This window comes from Equus przewalskii, chromosome 25 (genome assembly GCF_037783145.1).
Source record: "Equus przewalskii isolate Varuska chromosome 25, EquPr2, whole genome shotgun sequence".
Classification (NCBI taxonomy): Eukaryota; Metazoa; Chordata; class Mammalia; order Perissodactyla; family Equidae; genus Equus; species Equus przewalskii.
The window spans coordinates 21,839,539-21,862,601 of NC_091855.1; the positions used below are offsets into that span (position 1 = coordinate 21,839,539).

Sequence of the window (23,063 nt, forward strand, 5' to 3'; positions counted from 1 at the left end):
GCCTGGAGGGCAGAGACTTTGCTCTACAGACTTTCATGTCACGTGTTTGTCTCCAGTGTACACACTCTGACGCACAGCCAGTGCTCAGCAGATGCCTACTGCGTGATGTGCCGAATGTGCCACATCTCCCCCGCCAGATGCACGGTCCACCCTTTTCCACCCTTTCTGTGCCCCGGAGCCTGACCTCTAAGGACTGTGTCACAGAGCTCTCTTGCTCTCTGGCTTCTGGTTGGATGCAGCCAAGCGGATGATGCAGCAAGAGGTAGAGGTGGGAGGAGAAAGTGATGCGGGTCTTTATCCTCCACTCCCTTCCCTGCTGGACCATGGGTTGGCAGTGGCTGCTTCCCTCTACCGAAGGCCACAGCCCCCGTCCTACCGTCCTCTCCTACAGCTCAGCTCGGCCACACTCTCTCAGGCCCACCCCTCCCCTGTCGTGAGCCCTGGGCTGCTTCGCCATCCCTGGTTAGTTCTCCTCACCTTGTTACATCTTTAGAAACAGTGCTCACGGGGCTCCCCCGTCGCCCTGTCTGAGCGTGCAGTCTTCTGCTCCCTTCCACGACACAGTCAGACGCAAGTTCCTGCCCTCTTGTAGGTGGCAGGGAGACAGAAGTGAACTAAGCAGACAAAATCCCTGCCCTCGTGGGGCTGGCGCGGAGGGAGACGGACAATGAGCAACCCGACAGAAAATGCACCGTGTCTGGAAGTGAGAGGTGCTGAGAATGAATGAACGCATGGATGAAAGAATCGATGAGGGCAGTCATTCAGACGTCATGGCTAGACTTTAGAGATGATCTAGTCGAAACCCCTCACTGTGCAAATGAAGGAAAGGAGGCCCAGAGAGGATGCCTAAGGTCACACAGTGAACTATGGGTAAAAGCTGGGTGGACTCCAGCCGTCCTTGACTCTGCCATGGCCATGGCCAGTGGGGTGCAGCTCAGCCCATGAAAGGAGGGGAGGAGGAGATGCAAAAACCTTTGAATTTCCTTCTGGTTCTTTCCGTTCTTTAAGTTCAATCTTCCAGAAGCAACAATGGGGGCAGCGATGAGTTGACTCAAAGGCTCAGGCAGCTGGGCAGAAAGACCTGTGTCTCCCGACGGTAGCAATAGGAGTACCTCTGTTCCACCTTGGGGGCACCTTGCTGCCCACCTAAGCAGAGGGTGCTGTGGGCCCCGGAGCCCCCAGGATGCCAGGGCAGGGGTGCGTGAGTGGAAAGGCCCGGCTGCTGCAGAGCAGTGGGAGCCGCGGGAAGGGCTCGCGCCATGGGCTGGGCTGTCTGGGAAGGTATTGTTCTATTGTTGCTGACCAAGCCCCAGCCCACGTGCAGGGCTTGGCTGGGAACCTGCAACTGCCCTGGCTGACTGGGTCATCCGTTTCCCAGGCTTCCCACTTCTTCCCATTCCACCCGGCTCACCACCCTGGCACGCCCCCAAGGCCCTACTGGGTGGAGGGAAACAGCAGTCATGATGTACTGAGTCTGCAGTCTGCCGAGCCCAATTCATGCGTTATGTCAGTATGTGACCATCTTTGCTACTGTCCTATGAGATGAGTTATCCCCATTCCACACGTGGAGAAATGAGCTCCTCACAGTCGTATGACTTGCCCAGGGCCAGAGAGCAGGAGGATTCAAACCCAGACTTGTCTAACAGGAAAGCCTGGGTGCTCACCCCCACACGCCTCTCAGACTCCTGCCAGGGGGCTTCCTGGGACCCGCCAGCCCACCCTCCCAGTTGGCCCAGAACAAGGGCTGCAGGCCACACCCCTCTGCCTTTCCACCGTCTCCTCTGCCTCCTTGGCCCGCAGAGTCTCGGGTCCATGTCCAGCACAGCTTCTCTGCCATGTGGCCCTGCACCAGGCTCTTGGCCCTGAGGCCAAGCTGGCGTTGCCATGGTAATGCCCTACCCCTGGACTGCCTCATGGGCCCCACAAGCCACTGGAATGTCTCAGAAATCCCACCCTTCAGGCCAGCGTCCAACCCGCTTCTCCCAGACAGCCACTCTCATTACGAGCAACAGGAAAATCTTTTCAGATTGTGTCCTGATTTTCAGTTTGGAAAACAGATGGCCACCATTGTGAGGCCCCCGTACGCCCTTATTTCCTTTTCCCCTTCCAGTCTACCGTCTCTTTCTCTCCCTGCTCGAGATCGTGTGGTGGTGACAAGCACAGACAGAGCCTGAGCTCAAGTTTCAGTTCTTGCACTCCCAGCCGTCTGACCTTGGACTTGTCCTTGGAGCTTGACTTCCTTGTCCTTCACAGGAATGATAAGAATTGTACCTGCATCGCTGATTTGGTGCGGATTAAAGACATTTACTAATCAGAATCCATGCCACCTTCTTAGCAAGGCTTTCCCCACCCTCTCTACTTAAAATTACAAACCCATCCCCACCCCAGCACCCCCATTCTCCTTGCCTTCTTTATTTTTCCCCATAGCACAAATCACCATTTTACAAACTATTTCACTCATTTCTTTGGGTTGTTGACTGCTTTTCCTCCTCTAGAATACAAGCCCCACGAGGACTGGGATGTTTTTAGATCTGTTTCCGTGGCTGCGTCCCCTGTGTGTAGAACAGTGCCTGGTGCACAGAGGGCACTCAGAAAATATTTGTTGAATAAATGGATGGATAGGGACGGGCCAGTGACATGGGTATTTTTCACAGGCTGTGATTCTGAGGCACCCGGAGTTCTACCAAGTGGCTGAGGCACCTGGCATGGGGCCTGGCCCGTGGTTAGCACTTGAGGTTGATGATGCTATTGTCTTGTTCCTTTCACTTTTCTCCGCCCACACCCCTACCTTGGGCCTCCCAGTGACGCCCTTGGGAAGCCCCGCTGAGAGCCCACAGAGGGAAGCCTTGGCTCAGGGAGCATCTTGACCTGGGAGCCAGCCACTCCGGCTTCTGACCCAGCCCACGGGGACAACCCCTAGCTGCCAGGCCATCCCTCCCCTCCGCTCGCCCACACGGGAGGTTGAGTCAGGACAGAAGACTGGGGAACAGTGGCCTCAGGTCACCCTCTCGCTCCCTGGTCAGCCGGCTCTGCCCAGGGCTGTGGCAGGAAGGAGCCCCAGGCACAGGGCAGCTCAGGGCAGGAGGCCTGGCGGGTGAGAGGCCGCCCTTCCTTACCGGGGTCCCTCTGCAGGCAGCCAGCACGCCGCGTGCTCCCCAGGGCTGCCTCCTCCATGGGGCCACTTTCACTTTCTGTTTTCTCCACCAAAGCAGGAACAGCCGGGCCAGGGGCTGCAGCACCAGCTCACAGAGATGGAGCGAGGTTGGGTGGTCAGAAAGACTGGTCCCTGGGGGCTTCTGGGCGTTGGGAGAAAGGGGACTGGGCAGCTTTCTGTGCCCCACAGCCCCATGAGTAAACCCTTATTCCTCTGGCAGGGTGACTTTCCAAAGCACCATCATGATGGTTATCTTGCCGGCCTCACTCTGGGGCAGCACCGGAGTGAAAAACAAAAGCAAAAAATGTCCTCCAGGCTCAGAGGCCACCTAAGCCACAGGGCCAGGAGACAAACACTTTATAGTATTTCTATTTTGCTAGATGTTCCCAGAGGTCACCTTTGGACTAGGGAAGCCCGGCTCAATCCCTCTCTACCTGGGAGGAAACTGAGGCACGGGGTCTAGCAGGACTGGAGTGGAAACATGGCTGGCACCTCCGAGATTCTCCTAGAGAAAGGATTCTGCACCTCTGGACTCCCCGGCAGAGGCAAGGGTGCCTTAGGAGCTGGTCTAGAAAGGAAGAGACATCTAAGAGGGGACCCAGAGCCGTCAGTGACCCTGGGAGAGAGGTTGGGTTCCTTCTCATTTTCTAGACAGTAAATCACTGGCCTAAAGACGCAGAACTAGCGACCGAGGGATCGGGAATTCTCGGCCAGGTCTGGATTCCTCCAAAGCCTTCCGCCTGGTTTCAGGGGCGGTGGCCACTTCTGTAGCTGCTGTCCAAGGGCCTGCACACAAACACTGCCACGCACGCGTGTCCCTCTCCTTGCCCCTGTCTCCCCGAGGAGAGGTGTTTTTGAAGCCGTGTGTTCCCCCCCAGGCCTGCCCCTGGTTCGTGCACCCACACATTAACTGAGCACCTCTAGGTCTCAGATGCTATCCTAGGTACTGGGGACACAGCAGGGTCACACACAACAGAGGACATCTTTGCTGTCAAGAAGGAGGGAAGGGGGTGGACAGACAAAAAAGAATTAAACAGATATAAAAGATAAACCCAGATAGCGGTAAATGCCAAGAAGGAATGAAAGCACAGCAACTGCATGGAGAATGGCTGGCAGCAGAATGGTCTCAGGGACGCCCTCTCGGAGGAGGTGACATTTACACTGATATTAGGGCAGCCATGCAAAGATGGGGGTGGGGACAAGCCCAAAGTAGGGCCGTGTGCCCGGGACAGCCCCAGCTCACGCATGTTGTCCTGGTGTCATTCTTGTATAGTTCCTCCTTTCACGGTCAAGAGCGGCCCATTTGGAAGATATGACACACAATAAGGCACTGAATTTATTCTAAGTGCTGCGGGAAGCCATTAGAGGAAATGGTGATTGATGTCTTGAAAGGATCTCGCTGGCTGCTTCCTGAAGAATAACTGAGAGGGACAGGAGGGCAGCAGAGCCCAGCCAGGGGGCTGCGGCCACCCAGGCGTGCTGTGATGTCCCCTTTCCCTAGATTCCAGTGGAGGAGTTAAAGAGTGGAGGAGAGGGTTTATGAAGGACCTCAAGGATCACCCCACCCGCCCACCTGGACTCAGCCAGCCCGGGCATTTCTGAGACGACCCTCAGAGCTCACGTTCCCACTGTCTGTTTTCAGAGCCCAGACACAGTGGGATGGGCCAGCCCCCTGCCTCTGTCCCACCTGCATCCAGCCCCTCCCAGGCCTGGCCCGCTAGCCCAGCACGGCCGAGCCCACCCTCCTCCCTGCAGGAAGCTGGCTGGCAGTGGCTGCTGCGTGACCTTGGGCCACAAAGTCCAGCGTTTGCAAAGTCAAAGTGAGTCACTTCCTCCCCAGGGCCTCCCCCTGAGCGGGCAGCTTTGGCAGCTCCCCGCCCCCTCGCCGGCGGCCGGGCTGGCGCTGGCAGGGACGCCCTCCGCATGCTAAGTGCTCGTGCCTGAGCTGGCCGCCCCGGAGGCTCATTTGTCACCCACTGCTGACTCAGCACTTCTGGGGAAGGCTTTTCCCTCCGCCTCAGAGTAGGAGGCCGGGAAATGAGGCAGCCGTGGCTTCCCCTTGCCTTCCCTCCAGGATGTTTGTGTGGGTGTCTGCGGGCGAGGGGATCTATCTGTGTCTCTGTGTCTGAGTGTGTGTTCGTGCCTGAGTGAGTGCTGTCGTGTGAGTGTCTGTGCATATGAGTCTGAGTGTCACTGGGTCTGTGTATGTCTTTCGTGTGTGGCTGAGTTTGTGTGTTTGTGTCTTTTATGTGTCTACCTGTCCTGTGGGTCTGTATATGTCTGTCAGTGTCAGCCTGTGTCGTGTGTGTTGTATATCTGTGTGTGTCTGGGTGTTGTCTATCTGTGTGTGTGTTTGTCTAGGTATTGGATATATGTGTGAATGTTATCTATGTGTGTGTGTTGTACATCTGTGTGTGTTGTCTTTCCCTGTGTGTGTGTTGTGTATCCATGTGTTGTGTATCTCTGTGTGCGTGTTGCGTATCTGTGTGTTGTCTGTGTTTGTGTTGTATATCTCTGTGCATGCTGTGTGTGTGTTGTATGTGTCTGTGTTCTATCTGTGTGTGTGTGCCTACGTGTTGTATATCTATGTGTGTTGTCTATCTGTGTATGTGTTGTGTGTGTATGTGTGTGCTTCCCCATCACACTGCAGGCCTTTCCCCTCCTCTCTCCCACAGTCGCAGCCCCTCCCCTCCCCCTCACCTTCCCTCCCCTGGTAGCCCCAGCTCCCACCCACGCCGTCTGTCCTCTAAACCCAGGGCCTCGGGGATGAGAGCACGGGCTCTGGAATCAGACAGATCTAGCTCACCACCTTGGCTCTGCACTACAGCTGAGTGACCTTGATTGAGGACACCTGCCTCTTCTGAGCCTCAGTTTCCTCACTTATAAAGTGGGAGTGACCGTGTCTCCCTGACAGAGAGAACCTCGTGAGGCAGGCTGCCTGTTGCACGCTGCGAAGGCGGCCTGTTATTTCTCCTTAAAGCGGTCGGCGCAGTGTCAGGCATGCGGCCAGGGGCTAAGGAACAGCACTCAAGGCAAAAGCACTGCAAGGCCTTCTCCTTGGCGGCAGGGGAGGGGGTGTGGGAGCCAGTGACCTGGATTGGGAGCCGGGCAGGAGCTGTTTGCATGACAGCTACTGCAAGGGAACACAAGTGGTGACCTGATTCAGTGCCGCCTTGGGCAGCCAAGGAAACAAGGAAGGAAGTCGTAGGCAAGGGGCTCAGAGCGGCTCTGCCAGCCCTGCCCTTTGCCAGACCCCGCGCTGCTGACACTCCCAGTGACAGCACACCTCCTCCCTCCCCCACCCCAGAGCAGCCCTCCTGCTTTATCCTGGGAGACACTCACACATATTAGTTTGGATTTTCTAAACAACCCTGTGAAGGAGATTCTTAGCATCCCCATTTTGTAACTGGGAAAACTGAGGCTCTGGGAGGTTAAGTTCCAAGGTCACAGGGCTGACACAGGCAGAGAGAACCCTGTATTCCAACTCTTAGTCCAGTACTCCCTGGATGTCTACACCACCCATCCTCTTCCTGCACACGCACACATGCACCAGCACATACCCCAGGGGGCCCTCCCTCCCTGTCACAGGCAGAGCTCCCATACACACCAGCAAGACACCCTCCCTAGCACCAGCTCCTGTAGCAAATTCTTCCCAGGGCCAGCCAAGCCCTGCTCCCCTTTGCTGAAGGGAAGACTTCCTTCCGAAGGGTTAGTATTTATCATCTTAGGGCCCGCGGTGTGGATACCCACTCCATCCTTTTGCTATGTCTAGCAGGAGACAGGCAGACCAGCTTGGGGTGGGGACACAGGGCACTTCCCCCACTGGCAGGGAGCCTGGGGCCGGCAGTGCCACACTGCAGCATTGCTGCCTAGGCCTGGTCCGGGGTTCACAGGGTAGGGGGTGGAACCAGCCAGAGTGGGTTTGGAGGGCAGGAGACCCCTCTGCTGCTAACTAGCTATGTGGACTTGGGCAAGTCACTACCCGTCTCTGGGCCTGAGTGTCCACATCCATGAAACAGAGGTTGCTTCCAGGTTCCTTCCAGCTCACACACAGTCCCAGATGCTACAAGACGTCCATCATGGCCAGGTCTAGGGTATCAGATGCTACCAAAGACCTAGACACCGGGGGGTGGGGTGGGGGGGGGACTCCACCACTGCTGCACCTGCCCCAGCCCTGCCTCCCAGCTCTCCCTGGGAAAACAGCAGACAACGGGGCAGTGTGGGCAGAAGGAACCAGCAGGAGGGGTCTGGGTGTCTGGAGATGGGACCCAGAAAAAGCCCAAAGTACAAGGCGGAACTGGAGAGCTTCTTTCACTCCTGATTGGCCCTTCCAGCTCCAGGGAATCCAGGACCAAGCTGGAGACAGGACGCTGGCTTCTCTGCTCAGCCGGGGCCTGGATCTGTAGGTGAGGCCAGAAGTCATTTCCCGTTTTGGGGCCTGTGACTCTTGGGGAGAGAAGGGATGATAAGCATCTCTGGCCTTCCTGATTCACAGGGTTATCCGAGCATGAGGTGGGGCCCACTGCAAAGCAGACATGCCCATTTCTGTCCAGACGCAATACGGGCGGGCAGTGGGCGGCTGCAGCCTGTCCTTACATGGGGCTGAAGGGGCCCAGCCACCCAGTGACTCACTCACTTACCCAGCCAGCTGAAACGTGGGCCCCACCCTTCCCTTCTCCTGCTACCCACAGAGCCCCTCCACATAGCGCTCTTGTCACACTGAGACTAAGGTAGAGAAAGACATTTCCAAAGGTTGGCGGATGGCAACCGGGAAATAAACAGAAGGCCATGTGATCATTTAATTAACCAACTCCGGAACCCGCCTAGCTCTGGGCTTCCTGCTGTGTGATTTTATTAACCCCTTATTGTTTAAGTTGCTTCAGTTAAGTATTTGATTCTTGTGGTATTCCCAAAGTCCAAAGCAGCCACCGGATATGAAGCTGGTGGGCCTCCTGGGATGTTGTCTTTCTCTCAGACAGTCTGCCAGTAAGAGGGTCCTTGTACCTGTCCTGGAGATCCCCGAGGGTCCAGGGGGATCAGAGGAAGTCGGATCGGAACAGATGTGTTAACCTGATGATGATGGTGACGTTTAGGACTATAGGTCTGGTGTATGGCACATTAGTAGGGACAACGTAGAGGGAGGAACTCATCAGGAAAATTGGGGCCAAATTCCAGCTGTCAGGAGTTGAAGACCCAGCAGTGAAGAATCAACTCCCCCAGGGCAGTGTTCTTTCCAATTATGGGTGAGACCCATTAGTGGGTCATGAAATCAATTTAGTGGATGTGCCCAGAATTTTTTTTAAAAAAGAAATGGAATGAAAATATAAGCATAGGTTATATACGGTAAAAAAGAACATAGAGTTTTGTAAAGCTTTTGTTTCAGTGTATGTATGTAAACGCTCGTCTGAGTAATGGGTTGAGATGGGTCGTGGTTTTAAAAGTTTGAAAGCCACTGCTCTAGAAAACAAAGGAGTGGAGCCCAAAGTGTATATGTGGGGCAGGGGTCTCGTTGTACTAACATGATTCCAGTATCTCCAGGAGTGTCTGTGGGGAAACAGTTGATGTCCACTTTCCTGAGTGCGGAATGAGGCATCCCCTTGACACGGAAATGTCTCCAATCCCTTTGCGACTTTCTTTAGCAGGAGGGGAGGGATGGTGGCTTCTGTCCAGATCCCCATCTCTGCAATGTTTTCATGTTTCCCAAAAACCTCCACGGGGCAAATCCGTCAAAATTTTGGAGAGAAGATCATTTGCTGAGCCTTCCAAGGGGCAAGCGCCACCGTGTCCCCATTCCCCATGCTAAGAACACAGGGAGAGGCAGAAGCCAGCTGAGAAGTCAGGAAAAGCAGCTTTGGCCCCTGGGGAAGGCCTTCCTCAGAGGCCTTCCCCTCCCATTTCCACTATTTGGCAGAATCTTGAATGCAGTGGGGCGGGACAGAGAAAAAACTAGAAAGCTCAGCTTCTACCACCAGGGCCGGAAGCCCCACTGTGGCCCCAGCCGGTGGTTAGCCCCTGTTTGTCATTTTGCAAATCTGGTCTACCCACCTCCGGTGAAAACTCCCAGCCTCACCCCAGGGGGCAATGACTAATTACAAAACACATTTTCTCTCTTTTTCATTCGCTCTCCCTGCCCACAGCTCCCCGCCTACCCTAACGTCCTGCACCAGCCGCCAGCTCCCTTGCTAGACCGGGTTGAATGAACTCTTGGCCCGGCCTCTCCTCCCCAGACTGCACCCTCTGGGGTTCTTTCCTGCCCCCCCCCCCCCTCAGCTTTACTTTCACTTTCTAGTTGCTCTCACTTCTGTCAGCTTCTTACCCTGAAGCTCAGAGCCCTTGCCCTTCCTCAAGGTGCGGGCATTGCTGAAGCCCTGGGCCGCACCCAATTAGTCAGGTCTTGATCCAGTGACAGTCAACATATTTATGCAACACATTCTGTTCCAGGTTTCAAGCATGCAGTGATAGCAAGGGAAGCAAGGTTCTGACACATTGCAGCTTCTAGAAGCCTGGGTGATACACAGAGAGGCAGTCAAGCGATTAAAAACGGTGGACAAAGTCTTCACAGCTTGATGCATGGTGCTGGAGAGGCACATGGAGAGGGGCAGCTAAGCCAGCCCCGGGCAGCCGGGGAGAGCTCCTTGCAGGGAGAAGAGACTCCACGGAGGCCTGAGGGATGACTGGGAGTTGGCCATTAGCTAGGATAAGAAAGGAAATAGTCTTTTTAGGCCAAGGGAACAGCCTGTGAGTGGTGCCATCTTTGGCGAGGCTGACGGGAGCCCACAGAGTAGGGGGTGGTGCAAGGAGCAGGGGTCCCCAAAGGCAGGAAGAGGCCAGATCCAAAAGGACCTTGAAAGCCTGCTAAGCCATTTGGATTCTGTCCTGAGGGTGATGGGGTGCCATTGATGGGTCTTAACTCAGAGTGACAAGCACAGAAAATGGAGCTGGAGGGCAAGGCCGGACGTGGGAGATCAGGCAGGAGGTGCTAGTGGCAATGAGAAGAAGTGGATGGACATGTGCCATATTTAAGATGCAGGGTCGATGAGATGTGGAGGTTAGGGAAAGGAAGCAGGCTGGAAGGATGACCCACAGTTTCTGCACGAATGGTGGTCCTCTCTGTTCTTCTCTGTGCAGGAGGAAGAGGTTGGAGGTGCAGAGTGGGGAGCAGGGATGACAAGGGGGAATTCTAGGTGCCTGCAGGACACCAGGCCATTGGTTACGGTGCTCTGGGCCCCTGAACCGGGGCTTGGGGCAGAGTTCTAGACTAGTCACCACCTGCACGCAGAGGTAACAGAAGGCAGGGTGAGGTGCAGAGTGAGAAGATGTGAGCATGTGACGGCCTGCAGTAGAGAAGCCACTGGCAGAGGATGACACCAGCAAAGGACCAGAGAAGGGGCAGCAGGAGAGGGGGGAGGACCACTCAGAGGGTGGGTTGGAGGAAACCGATGCTTCAAGGAGGAGGATGTGGTCAACGGTGTGACTGTGGCGTGCTGCTGAGAGGGCAGGTAAGATGAGGCCAGAGAAGCTTCTAGAAGACTGAGGATGTTTGAGAGTGATAGTGAGAGCAGTTTCGGTGGTGGTGGCTGAGGGAGAGCGACAAAAAGCAGTCTGGTTTTGAGCCTGGGGAGTAGCGGGCGAGAGAGGAGCGGCCTGAGGCCAGGCCAGCTCACAGGGTCTCGTGGGCCCCAAACCTCCTCTTCACCTCTCAGTAAAGTGTTATTTACATTTCTTAAGAGATTATTTCTTATTTTGCGCCCAAACCTGTGACCCTGTAGATTCCACTCACTGTTCTGGGGCTATTTCTGGAGACCACACGGAACATGACTGTCCCTCCCCCTCCCACTCAAGAGCCAGACCAGGAGGCGCTTACAAGAGCACTCGTGCCTCCCTCCTGCCTCGCTCAGTCTCCTCTTCCCACATTAAACCCTCCCATTTCTTTCCATCCTTCTTCCTCCATTCTCAGGCCCATTTCTGCCGCCGTGACTCTCCTCTGACCGCGGCCCAGTTTGTCGGCCCTTAGGGACGTGCCCAGATCTGAACACTGCCCACCTGGTGTGTTCAGCCAGCATGCAACTTGAGACTATCACCTCCCTCTTTCTAGATGCCATTTTCTGCTCAGGCTGCCTCTCCCATGGCTACCCTACCCACAATCATAGAACTAACTCTAAGACTGGAAGAGAACCTGAGATTCTTTAAGACCTAGAGTAGAGTTCAAGGTGCTCATTTTACAGATAAACAAACTGAGGACAGCCAAGGCCACGGAGCTAATGACTGGCAGATGAACGATTCGATGCAACGGGCATGGCCAGCAATGGTCCAGGGTAAGCACGTAGTTGTGGTTGCGATGACAGCGGCGGTGGTGACAGAGTGTGGGAAAGCAACAATCCAAGAGCTGTCAGTGGGATCGTGTATCACTAGGAATGTTTTGGAAAGTATCCAAAAGAATTCTATCCTACAAAAACATAGGGCTGTTTACAGATAAATGTTTAAGGATGCTGCATCAGAGATAGCTAATTATCCCGTAATATATTTTCTCCCCTTCTTCTTTTGGCAACAGAACCCCCAACTTTTAGTGGGGCACCTTCTGCTCAGTATCAAGATTACCTTTTCCAGCCTCTCTCGTAGGTAGGTGTGGCCACGTGACCAAGTTCTGGCCAGTGGGTGTGAGCAAAAGTGATGTGCAACTCCTGGGTCACGCGCTTCGAGGTAAGGAGCATTCTGTGTTCCCTCTCCCCGTTCCAATGGCTGGAATGTGGACCCAGAGGATATGGGGTTGAGTCATCTTCAACCATGTAGACAAGGGCAACAAGATAAAAGGAATCTGCATTCCTGACAAAGCGGAGCTTCCCTGTCAACCTCAAACAGCTTACACACCTACCGCAACCTGAGCGATAACCTCCATCTGATTGAAGCGCCTGTTATTGTGGGTCTTTGTTGAAGCAACTGAACTGTGTCCTAACTAATACAGATGTTCATTTCAACATTATTCATAGGTTGTTTCTTTTAATGGAAACACCTAAATGTCCATCAAAGAGAGAGTGAGCCACACTAACTCTGTACAACTAAGGACGTGAAGTCATTAAAAAAAGAACGAAATAGATGTATGTACACTGACCTGGAACGACGTCCTGAGACAACATTAACATGAAAAAGGCAAGCGGCAGGAGAGTGTAGAAGATACTGGGGTTTGCTGGGTTTCCAGGAACAAGTCACTTCCTCCCTCTCCTGGAGAAGCTGCCAGTGACGCATTTGCCCTTACCTTGGACGGTGTGGTCTGTGGATGGAGGTCCAGAACTGTGGTAGCCTTTTTCCAGGAGAGAAGACTCCAGAGCTGCCGAGGGGGGGAGGGGAGCAAACACTGAAGGGAGTCTATCAAGAAAGGCAATAGACATCAAAAGACAGAAAAGAGGGGCCAGCCTGGTGGCACAGTCGTTAAGTTCGCACTTTCCGCTTCAGTGGCCCGAGGTTCACCCATTCAGATCCCAGATGCGGACCTTTGCACCACTTGGCAAGCCATGCTGCGGCAGGCGTCCCACATATACAGTAGAGGAAGATGGGCACGGATGTTAGTGCAGGGCCAGTCTTCCTCAGCAAAAAGAGGAGGATTTGTGGCAGATGTTAGCTCAGGGCTAATCTTCCTCTAAAAAAACCAAAAAGACAGAAAAGAGAGAGAGCCAGGTCTGAGGGGACACTGAGTAGCTGGAACAAGTCTTAACTGAAGTCGGCATTGTATCTAGACTCGTGCTGTTACTGAGCTTCAAACTCCATGTTGTTTGTTGGTTTAAGTCCGTTTTAGCTAGGTTTTCTTTCGCTTTAAAAAGAAGATTCCTTAAAAGGGTCTTTATCATAGCTTTATTTATAAGCAAAATATTACAAAATCTAAGTTTCCTTAAAAAAAGATTAGTTAAGGAAGCGATGATGGTACTTCTAACCATGAAATACAATGTAGCCAAAATTTTTTTAAAAACACACTAGATGTAGTGATATGAAAAGATCTGGCCAAGACATATCGTTAAGTGAAAATAAGAAACGCAGAGGATTAGGGAAAGTATGCTTCTGTTTGTGTGAGGACAAAATACTGTATAAACTTACATGTTTCTAAAGATGCTTGAAATATCTCTTGAAAGATACTCAAGAAATTGATAACAGTGGGGCCCTGACTAGCAAGGAAACTGAGGCGAGAAGGAGGCTTATTTTTCACTGCATCCCTTTTTTCCTTTTCGAGTTTTAAGCTATGTGTATGTGATATCAGTTCAAAAGATGTTGGCTGAAAAAATTTGAAAAGAAGATGACTCCTAAATGATAGAGTATGTGCCCGGGAATATTTCTAACTGTCACATGCACACAGAAGGTCTGGAATGACTGTTAATAGCAGTTACCCCAAGGGAAAGGAACTGGGGGGGGGAGGGGTGTGTGTGCACAGCGGGGGATGGTTTACCAACTGGAAACTCACTCCACTAACATTTATTGCAAGGCGCTGTTCTCACCTTTACAAGTACCCGTGCATTTCATCCTTCCCCAAGGAGCTGAGGAAGATCAGCTCCATCACCTCGATTTAACAGACAAGGAAATGGAGGCTGAGAGGGGCCCCGTCACCAGCTCGGAAATCAGCAGCTAGTGAGCGGTGGGGCTGGGATTTGAGCTGAGGCAGTTTAAGGCCTTACCCATGGCATTATCCAGCCCTTCTGGCTTCCTAGGTGGGGCTGCTGGGTCCCAGGCACTGCACTGGCATGGCAAAGCCCCTTCCTGCCCTTCTTGTCACTGAGCCCCTTCCCACGACCACTGCAAGGGCGGCAGCCCCAGCCTGTGTCTCTGTCTTTCTCCTTGCACGTTGCTGACAGAGACCACTCCTCTCTGCCTCCCCACTTTCTCTCATCTGGAAAACAGGAAACTGGAGGCTCCTGGGGGCCCCACAGACTGCATTTTGTTCAAGCTCTGTTCACAGGCCCCATTTACATTGGGAAATGCGTAAAGGGTCAATAATACCAAGTGCCGATGAGGTTACGAGCAAGAGTGTGCTCTGGTGGGACTGCAGCGCTTGGGGGTGGTGGGGCAATTGGATAAAATCCCTCCCATTTAGGAAGGCACATACTCTTAGAGCTACCCATCCCACTTTTAGGACAGTGTCCTGCAGAAATGCTAGAGCAAGTGTGCTGACTGCAGCATGCACATGGCTGGGATAGGCTGTGGAATACTACGCAGCTGTCAAAAGGACTAAAGGAGAACAGAGGTTGTTCGTGGCGTACTGTTTAAAAAACAAGTTGCAAAATAATATGTAGACTATAACCCTTTTTTTAAAAAAAAAAACAATGTGTATAGAAAACATGTATAGAAAATGATCTGAAAGTTGTGTGTCACTTAACATGGGGATATGTTCTGAGAAATGTGTCAGGCGATTTCGTCATTGTGCAAACGTCAGAGTGTACTTATGATGAGGATTTTTAGGCTGGTTACTTTTAAAACTGCAGCTGAGAAGCAGGCTCCGAGGAGCAGAGTTTGCTTGCCCTTTGTTGGGAGGCATTTACATTTGCGGGGGAAACCCCCATCTGTGGGGATGCCTCCCTCTCTGTGCCAGGAGGAAGGGAGATGACCTTGTCTCTAGAAACTCTTAATCAATGCCAAAGGCAAGAACTTAAGTTGGTTACTGTCTGGCAACCTCATGTAACTGATTTAGGGTGGTGGCTTCTGGCCTTTACTTAATCCGATTTGATTCTTATGTAAAAGTTGTGGGACCACCCCATGGCCAGACCCCACCTGCACTGATACCATTTTAACTTTTTTACATGTTCTTCCCTTTGTCTTGTAAAGAGATGGCTCACATACCTATGCCTTAAAATTAGCCTTACTCTCCACCCATGTTGGCAGCAGAAGCCGCGGCGGCAGCAGCTCCTCCTGCCCGTGGGCCCTGTCCCCACGCAGCAGCCTGACTGCCCATGGGTCCTGTCCCCACGCAGCAGCCTGACTGCCCATGGGTCCTGTCCCCACGCAGCAGCCTGACTGCCCATGGGTCCTGTCCCCACGCAGCAGCCTGACTGCCCATGGGTCCTGTCCCCACGCAGCAGCCTGACTGCCCATGGGTCCTGTCCCCACGCAGCAGCCTGACTGCCCATGGGTCCTGTCCCCACGCTATTCCACACTATTCTCTGAATAAAAGAGCACTACCGCCAGACCTTGAGAGTCCAAGAAATCTTTCCATCGACTCCTCGGCTCACCGACCCCGCATCATTTCCACAAACCTAGGTGGTACAGCCTACCACACACCTAGGCTGCATGGTGCTAATCTTATAGGACCCCCACCCTGCGTGCAGTCCGTTGTTGGCCAGAACGTTGTTATGTGGTACAGGACTGTACAGCAAAATGATGATAGTGGGAAGTAGAATTAAGGAGGAAATGGGAGGAGAGGAAGACATTCCATTGTTTTTATCTGTATGCTTCAATATTGCCCAAATTTTTATGATAAGAATATCTTAGTTTTGTAATTAAAGTTTAGAAAATGTCGGTAATTAACAAGTGAACTTTTCACGGCCCGAGCGTCAGCTTGCCAGCTGGCCCTTCTCTCTCATCTCCCCATGCCTCCCGCACCCAGTCTAGGCTACTCCTTCTACCACTTGCTATCTTTGGACCTCAGACTCCTGAGCTGGCTGCAAGACTGCAGACCCCCTCCGAACCACACTCCCTCCGCCCTCCCTAACCGCGGCTCCCCAGCATCTCCACCCGGCTGCTGTCCGCTCCTGCGGGAGGTAGGCAGGAGTCCCCGTGGCTCATGCCTGCCACAGAAGGAGAAGCGGCTGTGGTGCTATGGATGCCCAGGACTGCAGGACACGTCAGCCTCTAGAGAGGGGGCCCGGCCCTTCCCCGGAGAACGTATGTCTTCCTCTCCTTCCTGGACACACCCCTTGCAGTCAAAGCATTTGCTAAGAATTGGGTGGCACTCCAGGGATGGTCTCGTCCAACGGTCTCATGCTGCAGGTGAGAACGCCGCATCCAGGGCAAGCCTTCGCCGCCTGCGTCTCTCCAGGTGCAGTCCCTTAGCAATGTCAGAGTCTGCACGCCCACTCACGATAACTGCTCAACAGAGGAACTCCATCAGGCCAGCTGCCATCTGTGTCAGTGCTGCTCAGCCATGAGGGCACATTGGGATCACCTGGGGAGATTTGCAAACTACTGAAACCTGGGTCCCACCCCAGTGGCTCTGATTTATCGTAACTGGGGAGCAGCCTGAGTGCTGGGAGTTTGGTACTCCCTATGTGTTTCCAGCGTGCAGCCATGGCTGAGAACCGCTGGCTGATACGATGTGGGTGTGTGCGTGCACATGCGCTCACGTATGCTTGCTACATACATATATAACCCATGCATGGAAACCTATACACACACGCATGGACATGCAAAGCTGGCTTTCCCGATACCCAGAGTCACAACTGCTGCTGAGGTCACCCACAAAGCAGGATGCCCAAAAAAAAAGGGAGAGAAAAAACATTTTAGAATGTGATATTTAAAAATTGAGAAGGGGAAAATCAGAAGCTTTACCTGTTTTTTGATGTGGTTTTTCTTGTATGACATGTAGGGGGAAAAATCCCCACAAGCCTTTGCAGTCTGGGCCCTGCAAGAAGGCTGTTGGCCCAAAATCGTGCAGCCGGTTTCCTGGTTGAAACGGCCAGTCCCTCTGAGGGACGGATGGGGCAAGGCTTCACTGGGCTGCCCAGGTACAAGTCTTTAGCAGCCAGAGCCCTGGCACTGGGCTGGGGTCAGAGGGGCCCAGAGAGAGCCATGTTCCCAGGCCTCCAGGAGCTCCAGGCCCTGCCCCACTCCCTTAGGAATGATGTGACCAAAGGAACTGCACTCCGATACCAGCGGTGGCCCCAGGTATTTGGGGCTCCAGCCTCAGGGCAAGGTGTGCACATGTATGAGATATACACGTGGGCCTGCCTGAAGTAGAGGAGAGTGGGCCAACTTCAAGGTCATTTTCAAATCTAAGTTTGATGAGTCAAGTGTACAGAGTAAATCCAAAGGAAGTCCTATGAGGTTTGGTTGGTTTTCATGTGAGCAATCAGGGAAGGCTTCCTGGGGGAGGTGAAATTTGAACTGCTCTTTGAAAGATGAGCAGGATTTGAGAGAGAAAGAGAAAGAAGATAGAGCTGCCCCATTCCTTTTCTCCTCCATCTTCTCCTCCTTGACCTCAGAGAATTTGGCTCCGCCTCAGGCACCCTCTGTAGACTTCGGGGGACAAAAGACCTGAGAGTAGCCTGGGAAGGAGGCAGAAGGTCCCCACCTCTCACCGCCCTCCCTCTCAGTGGATATCAGCCCCACAACTGAGCGTCCACCTCTGGATCTGCTGGGCTCAGAAGACTGAGGTGCAACAGTCTTCTGCAGAAACCCCAAGGCCCACCCCGCTATGGTCAGAGCTCCAGGTCAAAGCTGGGCCTTCCCTGTAAGCCCTTGGAGCCAAGATCTCAACCTGGAATTGCCTCAGAAAGACCTGGAGAGCTCAGAAATATCCAAAGGCCAGGAGCCCACCCCCACACCTGCAGACTCTGACCATCCCGATGGGGCTGGTGCCTTGTGAAGGGTTTTCCAGGGCTGCTGATGGCCTCCAGGACTGAGAACCGTGGCCAGTGCCCAAAGGTAGGGAAGAGAGGAAGGAAGGCACCATGGAAGGGAGGGGGCCGGGAGGGACAGCTGCCCAGGAGAAAAGCCCAGAGGCTCTGGGACAGGTGGAGGACGAGGCCCAGCCAAGAACGGGCTCCATAAGAAACACACGTTCAGTGAGCGGCACTGAATCCTCCCTCTGTTCCTCAGTCTCAAGCGGTGGGACCACGGACAACTGTTCACCACCAACCAACCGAGGCAGAAACACACAAAGGCCCCCAAGGAGGGCCTCCTGTTTTCTATAGTCAGTGCCTCTGTGAGAGCAAAGACGTTATCTCATTTGTTCACTGTCTCCCCAGCGCCTGGTACATAGCAGGTGCTCAATAAATATGTTAATGAAATGACTGAATGAACTTTAAATGCCAGCCCTTCCCTCTGCCAGGACTGTCATTGTGGGTTTCTTATACAGAACAGGGGTTCAATAGTGGTGCTGAGGAGAGCTTTGGGAAGATGGAGAAAGAAGGATGTTTGGTTGGGTTCCCTCTCCATCCTTCCACCAGCTGGGCTTCCTCAGGATTTTGGAAGCTGGATGCAAGGGAAGGGGGTGCAGTTGACTGCCTACAACTGTCCTTCCAAATCAGAAGATTGGAGGAGGGAGGGGAGTGGAGAGAGGAGCAAGCAGAGAAGAATGTGCTGGGAGCACGCAGTGGCTGCTGGCAGCCACTTAGGGCTTGATCAGTCCAGAGAAAAAGAGGCGAGGCTGGGGAAGGTCCCCATGTGGTCCCCGAGCTCCCAGGCATCTTACTCCAGAGCCTTGGTGGAGAGGCCCCAAGGCCCCACTGCTCTGCGTGCCACACCCATGCAGGACCCACCCCAGGCACATCCACTCGGCCCTGGCAACACTTACCCCTCAGGTGGCAGGAGCACAGGGTCAGCCTGGTCTAAGCTGCAGGGGGTCTGACATTCCCACACGTCCTGACTTTCATGTGACCAGGGAACCAGGCAAAGAAAGGGTTACTGAGGATTTTATCCAGGACTAACACGGCCTGTCAAATGTTTTCCAGAACAAGAAGAAACTATATGTGCTGTTTTGCAGAAACTGATGTCCCCGTTTTGCAGATGTTGCTATCTTGCAGAGAAATTAACACACTCGCTTGCAGCAAGACCCCTGCAAAATGTTCCAGCGCCAAGCGTCCTAAAGTTACCTTAAGCTCATTAGCATCTTAAATTCTCCTCCTCTGGGAGGGTCCCAGCCCTCATTTTCAGATCAGGGGGTGTACACAGTGGCATGTTTACCTGCTACCCACACGCCCTGAGCGAGCACAGTTGTTACACAGCTGTTACCAATAGACCTGTTATCCTCTGCTCTGTTGTGGATGAAGTCTCTGTGGGCACTGAGCCGGGAGAGACATTGCGTTGGGGAAACATCCCAGGTGTTCTCCATTGCCTGTGCAGGCAATAAAGCTTTTCTCCACCCACTTCTGCCTTGGCTGTGCTTAGAGAGGTGAACCCATTGAGTTCGGTTACATTCACACCTCAGCCTCCAACCATCCCTAACACACACACACTCACCAGCAAACATCCCAGCCAAACTCCCATCCTGCCTAGAGGGTCCTGGCTACCTCAGGTGACGAGGACAACTCAACGTTAGGGGTGGCTCTGCCAGCCGCACACCTCAAGGTCCATGGGGTTGCTGGTGTGGAGGAGGCGCTGGCATGGACAGCCTCTCGGCCCCAGAGCCTTTTCTGGTCAGGGCAGCATGCTGCTGAGGAGACCTGGCTGCATGCCAGGCTGTGTGCCACCCTGACCTGTGTCCAGGGCCACCGCTGCATGGTCACAGACTGTTGGAGTTGGAAAGGCCCCTCATTTCACAGGCAGAGATGCTGTGGCCCCGCAGTCGGTGAGTACAGCACCGGGGCTCAGACCTGGCTGCCCGCCTTCTGGAGAAGGGCTCCTGTAGCAGCCCTGCTCAGGGCTTTTCACCTGGAGCCCTGGGGAGGGAGGGCCAGGTACAGGCCTGGCACGTGTGTTGCTGGAACAGTTTTCTGGAGCAACATGTGAATCCATCAACAGGCCTCCTGTGCCCCCACCCAGCCTGATAACTCTCACAACCCTCTCTCCTCTCCCCAAGGTCTCTGCATCAAAACCAGTGGGCTGCTTGACTAAAATGCAGATTCCTGAGCCCCATTCCGACTTTGCCAAATCAGAATGTCTGGGGGTAGAGCCCAGAAGTCTGCTTTTTCATCTAGTGCCCTTCAGCCCCACGCCCTCCACAACTACCCTCCAGGAGTTCCCCAAATGTGGCTGCTGTGCAGGTCCACACCCATCCTCCAGAGAGTCTGCTCCAGGATGGCGGAGGTGGGGCCTGGGAATCTGCATTTCCCCCCAAGCATCCTCACCGACTCTTGGGAGACACTGCTTCACCATTCGGGGTGAGGTTCCTAATGAAGGACCCTTGGAGGGGTCCACACCTGAGCCTGGGTGACAGTAGCTAAAGACTGTAGAGGACAATCTTCCTGGGATGGGGTCCGCAGCTTTTACCTATTCCTAGACAGGTCCCTGACCCCAAATAGGATAGGAACAAGGAGTATTGGTCCTAGAGTGATATATGGAGAGGAGGGAGCCCAGAGGGGGTGCCCCTTTGGGTCAGATGTGGCTGGAGGCCTGGATTTGAACCTCCCCCTTACCCAGTCCTGACACCCCCGTCCTGCCTGAAGACTGAGCCGAGGCCTGGACTCCCACAGTCGCTGCGTCCAATCCAGCCACCCGACCCTGTCTCCCGCTACCCTCTCCTCCTCCTCCTCCTCCCCTCCCCTCCCCCATCGATGTCCTTAGGATGCAGCCATGCAAGGGATGGAGATTTCAAAGGCAAACCCATGATTGTGTTGTCATCACTCAGCTTTGGCCTTGGGTGCCCCGGCCCTCCTTCCAGGGAGGGGAACTGTGTGTAAGTCTGTGTGGGGGTGGGCGTGGGGGGGACACGTGGCTCTGATACTGGAGACCCAGACCCAGTCGGGTTAATCTTTTCCTGCTCAGAGCCAGCCCTGCCTCCCAGCACACACTCACCTCTCCAGCTGCCACACTCCCTATAGGAGTGACTTCAGAGTGGGGTGAGGGGTGTGTGGAGAGGCAGTGGGGGGAAAGGAAAGCACCTCTCTGCAGGCATTTCTCTTCCCACAATTGGTGTCTCTACCCCAATAAGAGATGACCGCATTCTATCGCCTGTGGGTGCCTGCTGTGGAAAGCTGGGTGGGTTAGTGGCTCAGTTATGCGTGTGTGTGTGTGTGTGTGCGTGCCCACACGTGTGCATACAAATGCAAATGCGAGCATGGCTTGGGTGTGCTCACAGGCACCGAAGGTACAGCCTCCAGAACGCAGGGCCTGTGGGCACAGGCCTGGTGGCAGCTTCATCAGGTGGCAGTATATTTAAGCTCTATTTAAGCCGTATTTGTGTGTCCTAAGCAGGGTGCATGGTGTACCAGGCCCTCTGGCCAGGAGTTCATTTTAAAGTCATCTTTTTTTTTCTTTTTTCTTTTGCTCAGGAAGATTCGTCCTGAGCTAACATCCATGCCAGTCTTCCTCTATTTTTAGTATGTGGGCCACCAGCACAGCAGGGCCGCTAACAGAGCGGAGTAGGTCCGCGCCCAGGAACCAAACCCAGGTCGCTGAAGCAGAGTGCACTGAACTTAACCACTAGGCCACTGGGGCTGGCCCCAAAGCCGTCTTTATTTATTTTTTTTGTTTGTTTGTTTGTTTTGGAGGAAGATTAGCCCTCAGCTAACTACTGCCAGTCCTCCTCTTTTTGCTGAGGAAGCCTGGCTCTGAGCTAACATCCGTGCCCATCTTCCTCTAGTTTATACGTGGGACGCCTACCACAGCATGGCTGCCAAGCAGTGCCATGTCCGCACCCGGGATCCGAACCAGCGAACCCCGGGCCACCGAGAAGCGGAACGTGAGAACTTAACCGCTGCGCCACCGGGCCGGCCCCCCAAAGCCGTCTTTAATGAGCACATCAGCCTCGCCATTCCTGGCACTTGAGCCCACTCCCCCCCACACCGGAAACAAGGGCCTTGACCCCCCAGGAAGAGCAGGCTGGAGTACTGCCCTTGCCATTTCATCCCACCTGGGACCCCAGGCCTGTCTGAGCACTGGGAGGTGTTTTCTTGTCACCTGCAGCCCCTCTCACCTGTGAGGATCTGGTAGCTGTGTGTCTGGTCTGTCCGTGAGCTCAAGGCTGGGGCAGAGAAGAGGGGAGGGTGCAGGCCAGAGGTGGTGCTGGCCAGAGGTTGCCCAGGACTGCCCCTGGAGCCATCCAGCTGGCCACTGGCCAAGCTGGAGTTAACCCCTCCCTGCCCAGGGCCGGATTCTGCCCACCATGGACACCCCCGCCCCATCTCTCCTCCCCCAGGCGTGGGGACTAATGAAAGCTTTACTTCGCAGGATCTCTTCTTGCTGACTCTTCTAACCGTCTGCTTACCAGCGAGATACCCTCTAATCACAGACCACAGATACGCCCCAGAGGACAAGCTGGGCCCTGGCTGAGACACACTTCCAAGTGGCCATGGTCATTGCTTCATTGCTGGAAGCCCCCATCCCATCCCACCTCACCCACTCCTCCCACAGGGGGCTGTCCCTGTCGGATCACCATGGTGTCCCAGTTCCCTGCACAGGGCCTGCCAGGGAACCATCGCCGTTGGAGAATAGCCCTTTGGACACCCCTCCGGCTCCACCCCTCCCCACCTTTTGCCCAAGATTCAGACTCAGCAGGTTTGGGTAGGGCCTGAGTCCCTAAAAGCGTCCAAGTGGGTCTGCAGCCCGGCTGGCCCCACCCACCTGCATGCTGAGGTGTGGGGTTCCAAGGCTATCCCCCGAGGTGTCTGCATTCCAGAAGCAAGGATGGATGGCCAGGAGTGGAATTTCAGATAGTAAGTGCAGTGGTTATGAACCTGCGCTCAAGAAGTTCAAATTCCTGATCTTGACCTTGGGCAAGTCCTTAACCTGCTTGAGCCTCAGTGTCATCTGTGGAATGGGGAAGTAATAGCATCCACCTTGCAGAGTTGCCGTGATAATTAAGTGAGTATCTGGCACCTAATGTATGTAAGTGTGAACAGTTATTATAATCTGTGCTATTTCTAGGACAGAAATCTGTTTAGAGGTGGAAATGTCTTTTAGTCCCTCTGAAATCATCTCAAAGGTGCTTTCCTCGTCTCATGAAAGGCCAGCTCAGCTGCCTGGCCGCAACGTGGACTTTCAGAGACCAGGTGGACCCTATGTCTGATCTGGATTAGACCATCAGGGCCTTTGAAATGTCAATGAGGGTTGTGTTTTG

General features: G+C 54.0%; 1 long non-coding RNA gene across 3 annotated transcripts in view; it reads right to left on the bottom strand.

Annotated features, from left to right (window-relative positions):
• LOC139079291 (uncharacterized) overlaps positions 1–18,910 on the bottom strand; it is a 71,567-nt gene extending 52,657 nt beyond the window's left edge. For 2 of the 3 annotated variants that reach the window (XR_011532795.1, XR_011532794.1), the window contains exon 1: positions 12,408–18,910. This is a non-coding gene — a long non-coding RNA (uncharacterized lncRNA). Of the gene's footprint in view, positions 1–9,557; positions 9,847–12,407 lie in introns of those variants that run through there. The other variant, XR_011532796.1, reaches the window with a different exon arrangement.
• Between the last annotated feature and the right edge of the window lie 4,153 nt (positions 18,911–23,063).